Raw genomic sequence first — 8,262 nt, forward strand, 5'->3', positions numbered from 1 at the left:
CAACTTGGAATGGATTTGAGGAAAATTGTGCCTTAAGAAGATTTTCTTAAAGTGACTAAAACAAAGTTTAAAAAGCAAATAACAATAGAAGAATGAGTACCTGGATAAAACACTCATTTTGCAATAATGCAGCTTTTAAGTACCTATTATTGACTGGCCATAGTCCATGCAGAGTTACAAGTCCACAGTTCAACAACAACACCTTGACACTTCCTAAAGAAAACTATTTTAGGCCTTGCAGATGCTGCCACCCCAGAGTCTCTTGAGCTGTCCAGCCATGGTCAACCTCATCTTCTTCTTTGACATCGGTGTCGACAGTGAGCCCTTGGGCCATGTCTCTTTCGAGCTGTTTGCAGACAAAGTTCCAAAGACAGCATAAAACTTTCATGCTCAGGGCACTGGGGAGAAAGGATTTGGTTATAAAGATTCTTGCTTTCACAGAATAATTCCGGGATTTATGTGCCAGGGTGGTGACTTCACATGCCATAATGGTACTGGTGGCAAGTCCATCTATGGCAAGAAATTTTATGATGAGAATTTCATCCTGAAAGCATACAGGTCCTGGCAACTTGTCCATGGTAAATGCTGGCCCCAACACAAATGGCTCCCAATTTTTCATCTGCACTGCCAAGACTGAGTGGTTGGATGGCAAGTATGTGGTCTTTGGCAAGGTGAAAGAAGGCATGAATATTGTAGAAGCCATGGAGTGCTTTGGATCCAGGAATGGCAAGACCAGCAAGATCACCATTTCTGACTGTGGAAAAATCTAATAAATCTGACTTGTGTTTTACCTAGCCACCAGACCATTCCTTCTGTAGTCCAGGAGAGCACCCCTTACCTTTATCTGCTTGAAATATCCTATAATCTTTGTGCTTTTGCTACAGTTCTTCAGGTTCCATATTTTCCTTATCCCCCTCCAAGTTTAGCTGGATTGCAAAGTTAAATTTATGATTATGAAATAAAAACAAAACAACAACAATAACAACAAAAAAGAAAACTACTTTTTTTAAAAAAAGGCATAACCCAGATGTTCCCTCATTTGACTTACTCCAAATTCAGATATGCAGAAGGGCTAAGGTATATCCAGAATATTTTTTAATGAAACTCCCTCCTTTCACTCCAAATCACTCCTACCTAGAATGCAAAAATAAGTCATTTGATATACTGTTTAGTATTTCGTGTTTTAGTGTATCTTTTAGTAAAAAAAAAAAAAAACAGGGGCGGGGGATAGTAGCATCATCAGATATATCATGTAGCTGCTATGACCCCATCATATACTGTGATCAGAAAGACCTTCACCTCAGTCGATTCATGAGAAAAAACATCAGACATACCCAAGCTGGGAGAAATTCCACAGGATACTTGGCTAGCACACAGTAATACTGCCAAAGTCACAAAAAAAAACAAGTAATAATTCAGAAACTGCCACAAACAGAAGAAACTCAGGAGATATACACTTAAACACATCATGGTACCTGATCTTCATCCTGGAATAGCAAGAGGACATTGATGGAAAAACCGATGAAATCCAAATAAAGTCTAAAATTTATGGAGCAGTGAGGAACCAATGTTGATTACTTAGTTTTTGACAAGTATGGCATATAATCAAAGATGACAGGGAAAGCTAGCAGTCAGACATAAACAATAGCATTTATTCTGCATTCATGTGGGTGTCTCTGCCATATCTAGATATTCTATCTGCCAGTGTCTGAAATTAAAAATTACTGAGCTATAAATTAGCATAAGATATCTTTTCCTAAACCAGCTAACCCTGAAGATGAGATTACATCCACAGATGCTAAGGTAAAATGAGTTCTCAGTACAGACATTATCTAATTAACAGCCAACACTGACATCTACTTAACACTCCTATGTGTTATCTCCATCGTTAAAGGCCACCCCTCATTTACACAAATGTTCACATTCAGTTCCGATAATATTTATCTTGTCAAGCTATGAAAAATTGCTGAAATGTTATTTTGCATATCTTTGGGCATTTGAGCCTAAGAGAAAATATTCAAGCCCCTAAAACAGTCCATTTGCCAGACACCACTTTACCAGAGGGAAAGTAAAGTTAGCCAAATTCTGTTCCTCTCAACATTTTTTAAGTAAATTCTTCTGAATCTTCCAATACTCCAATGTGCCACTTTTCAAGCTGCTAAAAAGCTAAAACACCTAAACAAGAGAAATTTAGTTATTGGGAGAAAAAAAAAATGTTGCTTTCAAGATCAGAAGCCAGTAAACTACTTTCACATCAGAAGTTCAATTTAATCTGAAAGGAAAACAAATCCATCAATGTCCATTCAATGAGCTCACAGACCTAAGGGACACTCTGTTTCCTCCTAGTTGGATCTGTGTATTAGATGTTATTTGAGTTTTTCTGTCCCTGAAACACTTACTTTAAGATGTACCATGTAGCTGGATTTTGTATTCTTTTTTTTAGTCTGCCTATGACTACTTTTTTTTTCAAATGCTCCTTAGAATTTTAACTGCAGGAAACATGTATTTAAAATGGGACATGGTTGCTTGTTTAATTCAGTAGCATTTAGTAACACTGGGGAGTCAGGCCATCTCAAGTGGGCTCTAACAAGATTATCCGATCCTGATTCAGTGGCCCTTCCCTTTCACCATGGGCCACTGGCACCTTGGCCATGAGGGTATCCCTGATCAATGCCCAGCCATCTTTAGGGGAAAATAGTCTGGGGAACACATTTCAGTGAAAAGTAATTTTAGTGATGCTTCACAAAAAGACACACCTTAACAGCTAAACTTGAATGTAACTATTTCCATTAAAGATATAAGACTACTTACGAACATAGCTTGGAAACTTCCATTTGATGAAGGAATCCAGGCAAATCCTCAGAGGAGCACTAAATGCTTAACTGTCCCTTATTCCAAAGAAGGAAGCAACTTCCACATGTCTAACATCAGCTCTTCCTAGGAACCACACATTAATGGCACTTTTAGCTCCAATTTACAGACGAGTAAACAGGTTCACAGAGTTTTAGTAACTTCACCAAGGTCGCACAGAGAGTAGAAAAAGGAGCCAGGACTTGAACTCAGGCATGCCATGCACTCCATATGCCAGCAAATTTGGAAAACTCAGCAGTGGCCACAGGACTGAAAAGGTCAGTTTTCATTGCAATCCCAAAGAAAGGCAATGCCAAAGAATGTTCGAACTACTACACAATTGCACTCATCTCACATGCTAGCAAAGTAATGCCTAAAATTCTCCAAGCCAGGCTTCAGTGGTATGTGAACCAAGAACTTTCAGATATTCAAGCTGGATTTAGAAAAGTCAGAGGAACCAGGGATCAAATTGTCAACATCCACTGGATCATCAAAAAAGCAAGAGAATTCCAGAAAAACATCTACATATGCTTTATTGACTATGCAAAAGCCTTTGTGTGGATCACAACAAACTGAAAGATTCTTCAAGAGATGGGAATACCAGACCACCTTACCTGTTTCTTGAGAAATTTATATGCAGGTCAAGAAGCAACAGTTAGAATTGGACATGGAACAACAGACTGGTTCTAAATTAGGAAAGGAGTATGTCAAGGCTGTATATTGTCACCCTGCTTATTTAACTTATATGCAGAGTACATCATGAGAAACGCTGGGCTGGATGAAGAACAAGCTGGAATCAAGACTGCCAGGAGAAATATCAATAACCTCAGATAAACAGATGACGCCACCCTTATGGCAGAAAGCAAAGTGGAACTAGAGCATCTTGAAGAATATGAAAGAAGAGAGTGAAAAACCTGGCTTAAAACTCGACATTCAGAAATATCAAGTCATCTGGTCAACAGATGGCAACTGGTCCCATCACTTCATGGCAAATAGATGGGGAAACAATGGAAACAGTGAGAGACTTTATCTATCTGGGCTCCAAAATCATTGCAGATGGTGACTGAAGCCATGGAATTAAAAGGTGCTTGCTCCTTGGAAGAAAAGCTATGACCAATCTAGAAAGCATATTTAAAAGCAGAGACATAACTTTGCCAACAAAGGTCCATCTAGTTAAAGCTATGGTTTTTCCCGTAGTCATGGATGGTTGTGAGAGTTGGACCATAAAGAAAGCTGAGTGCCAAAGAACTGATGCTTTTGAACTGTGGTGCTGGATAAGACTCTCGAGAATCTCTTGGACTCAAGGAAATCAAACCAATCAATCCTAAAGGAAATCAGTCCTGAATATTCATTGGAAGGACTGATGCTGAAGCTGAAGCTCCAATAATTTGGCCACCTCATGCAAGGAACTGACTAATTGGAAAAGACCCTGATGCTGGGAAAGATTGAAGGTGAGAGGAGATGGGGATGATGGAGGATGAGATGGTTGGATGGCATCACCAACTCAATGGACATGAGTTTGAGTAAACTCCGGGAGCTGGCGATGGACAGGGAAGCCTGGTGTGCTGCATTCCATGGGGTCGCAAAGTGTCGGACACGACTGAGCGACTGAACTGAACTGATGCCGTACTCCAGGCTTCTCTGGTGGCTAATCTAGTAAAGAATTCACCCACAATGCAGGAGACCCAGATTCTGTCCCTGGGTTGGGAAGATCCCCTTGAGGAAGGGAATGACTACCCACTCCAGTGTTCTTGCCTGGAGAATTCCATGGACAGAGGAGCCTGACAGGCTACTGTCTATGGGGTCGCAGAGTCAGACACAACTGAGTTACTAGCACACACTAATGCGCACACACATGCCACATTCCAAGGCCCTGGCTTTAATTTCCTGGACATACTGAATGAACATCACTAACAGTGTCAGTCCCAATATTTATACCAGCAGCAGCACTTACACCAATATTAAGAAAAGTGAAGAAGTGTGAGCCTGATTTCTAAGTACAAGCTATCCGAGGGTATGAATGTTTTGTTTTTGTTGCTTCCTTGTTGCTTTTGTGATTATGTTCCTCTATGAAGAACATAGATGTGCCATAGAGTGAGGGCTCTGCAGTCAGGCAAGACTTCACCAGACTTTGGATCATGCCTGTGGCCAGAATAGCCTTGAGCCAGTGACCTAATCTCCCCAAATTTCACTTTTGTCATTTGCCAACTGATGATAATAACTCTGGCTATTCCTAGTGTTTGGGGCTTCTCAGCGGCAAAGTGGGCTTTGAGTGGTAAAGAATCCATTTGCCAGGCAAGAGACATCAGAGACAGGGGTTCGATCTTTGGGTTGGGAAGATGGCATGGCAACCCATTCCAGTATTTTTGCCTGGAGAATCCTATGGCCAGAGAAGCCTGGTAGGCTACAGTCCTAGGGGGCGCAAAGAATTGGACATGAGTGAAGCAACTTAGCATGCACGCATGCATGCATAGTGTTTGCAGGAGTTAACTGAAATAATGCCCTAAGTACTCCTTGAATACTGATTGCCAAAAGTTTAGGAGGTGCTCTTGAATGTCACCTCAATTTTGCACGCTGAACTATGTCCCTTCTACCTATATAATAGGTTAAGACTGAAAGCTTAGACAGACTCTTAGAGTCCAGAAACCCCAAAGAATCAGTTACCATGGTTGACAAAGTCTTCTTAAGAAGCCCCAGCAAGCCCACTTAATTCTCAATAGAAGATCTCATATTAACTCTGTGTCTCCTTTCCTTTCAGGAATTAGTAGGAGCTGAAAACCACAAATGCAAAATTAAGACAAACTAATGCACTGTGACTCAAGTTTATGTAGAATGTCAATGAGGGAGCCAGAGTGGGAGGAGACATCCTTCTGCTTTGCAAGACAGCTGTGGCTCAACTTTTCCTCTATTAAAAGCCAGACCCTGTGGCTTTCCTGCAAGATTAATAGAACCTCAGTGAATCTCTGATGGAGCTGACTTTTAGAATCCTTCAGCAGGCACTGTGCCTCAGATGCATGATGCTCATTTCCTTCCCTGCTGACATGTTTATTTCAGTAGACAGCCAAGTGGGTGGAGGGCCTGCCTAAGAGTATCTGGGACCCCACCTCCTCAACTCTCCTCCCATGAGTTTTCACAGAGATCCAGAACATTTGTCAAAACAGCTCCTTAGTTTTTGGCCAGTAGATTGTAGCAAATCTTGTGAATAAGGTAAGAATCCATATTGTTGTGAGTAATCTTCAGGTGGCCCAATTGGTCCTCACATCCCGGAATTTACATCCTCATCTTCTCCCCTTCCTTTGATTGTGCACTAGGCTTGCTGACTTGCTGTTAATTAATAAAATACAGCATAAGTTATAGGATGTCAATCTAGGTCCAGGTTACAAAAACACTATGGCTTAGGCTAGGGACACCCTCTGTTTCTCTTGCTGGCTCTGATAGAAGCCAGCTGCCATGTGTGAGCTTTCCTTGGAGAGGCTCACATGGCAAGGAATGGACAGGGGTCTCTGACCAACGGTCATCAGAGAACTGAGGCCCTCAATCCAGAAGCACAGGAGGAACTGAATCCTTCCAACACTATGTGAGTAAGCTTGGAAGTAGATCCTTCACAGGTCCAGCCTCCAAAGAGACTACAGTGCCTGCTGGCACTTTGATGCATGCAATCTTGTGAAGGATCTAGGTTCAGGGACAAAGAGATAGTCCATGCCTGGATTCTCAACCCACAGAAACTGTGAGATAATAAATATTTGTCATTTATTATGACAAACTTGAACTTGCATAGTGTTGTATGGCAAACATAACTCAATTTTCAAAAATTAAAGCATTAAAAACAGCATTCAAACTCCTTGCTCATCTGCCCCTCGCCTGCTTCTCTACACTGAGCTACTCATATCTCCTGACCATCACATGCCATGTCATACCTCTCTGTAGGAGAAAACAGGTCCCTCTCTCCTGAATGTCTCCTTGTGCAACAAACTCATCCACCTGTCCAGCTTCCATTAGGATCCAGTGAATGCCTTATTCCATCCTCAGATTTCTGCTGATCTATGTCACGGTTACCATTTCATCCTTGAGCAACCACTACACCTCACTCAACATATCTTTATTTTTTCACAGATTACTGCCTCCTTCACTAAAATATGAAATATAAAACCTTTTAAATTATACAGTTTAATTTCATTTTCCCAGAATATAACATAGCTTCAAGTATACAATAGAGGCAAAATAAATACATAAATGGATACAACCTGACCCTTTTGTCTAACTATATATTGCAATCTATTTGAGGCCATCTGCCACCTCTCAAACTGTTTTTCTTTTCATTGTATCATACCATGCTACACACAGAGAGGTAGCTGAAGAAACATTTTTGACTGTTTTGAAACTCACAGAACAATATTGATTCATTAAAGGTTAACTGGTTGCAGGATCTTATTTGAATTCTTTTCATTCACTGTAGGGGTATAAATGAGTCGTTCTTTCCAACTCTACTCTCCACTTTAATTCTTGGTAATCTGTAGATTTTACAAAATGTTTTATGCTGTATTTTAATTGTCTTCAATCATTGTGAATTAAATGTTTCTTTTTTTTCTTTCAGTAAAATAATTCAAAATCCAGATGTACTTAGTTTATAGTAATGACTCTGAGTATTGTCAGTGAACATAAACATTCCTTGGATAAGGGAATCTGTGGGGTTGTGGTTTTGATACTGCTATGTAAGATATATCACAAAGAAGCCTGTAGTTCATCAGCAAAGAATCAATTCCAAAGGAAGTAGATCAAAGATGGTTTGCTGTAGTGTGACTTTTACTTCCACATCCCAGATGGGGCTGTCCCAAATCTTACTTGCTCCTTTATGTACCCATCACACTGATCTGTTTAACTGAACCATTCTCCCAGAATTTATCTTTTCAAAGTGGTCTTCAGTCTAGTAACACCTCATTACCCAGGAATTTGCTTTAAATGCAACTTATTGAGCCCTACCCCAGACCTAGTGATTCAACAATGTTTGGACTGGGGCCAGTGAACTTGTGTTTTACCAAGCACTACAAGTGATTCTGTGGTGCCCCAAAGTTTGAAAATTGTAGCGATAGAGCATAAGTCTTCTGAGGGCAGTGTTCATTAATTATTTAAGTTGATATTTCTAGTGTCCAGTGTTTGACCTAAAGTAAGCACTCCAGCTGCAAGGAGATCTAACCAGTCCATTCTAAAGGAAATCAGTCCTGGGTGTTCATTGGAAGGACTGATGCTGAAGCTGAAACTCCAGTACTTTGGCCACCTCATGCAAAGAGTTGACTCATTGGAAAAGACTCTGATGCTGGAAGGGATTGGGGGCAGGAGGAGAAGGGGATGACAGAGGATGAGATGGCTGGATGACATCACTGACTCAATGGACGTGAGTCTGAGTGAACTCCA

General features: G+C 40.7%; 1 pseudogene; it reads left to right on the top strand.

The window, feature by feature from the left end:
* The first annotated feature begins 271 nt into the window (after window positions 1-271).
* LOC120854702 lies at window positions 272-770 on the top strand (annotated as a pseudogene).
* Window positions 771-8,262: the final 7,492 nt, after the last annotated feature.

This window comes from Oryx dammah, unplaced genomic scaffold (genome assembly GCF_014754425.2).
Source record: "Oryx dammah isolate SB20612 unplaced genomic scaffold, SCBI_Odam_1.1 HiC_scaffold_27, whole genome shotgun sequence".
Taxonomy (NCBI): Eukaryota; Metazoa; Chordata; class Mammalia; order Artiodactyla; family Bovidae; genus Oryx; species Oryx dammah.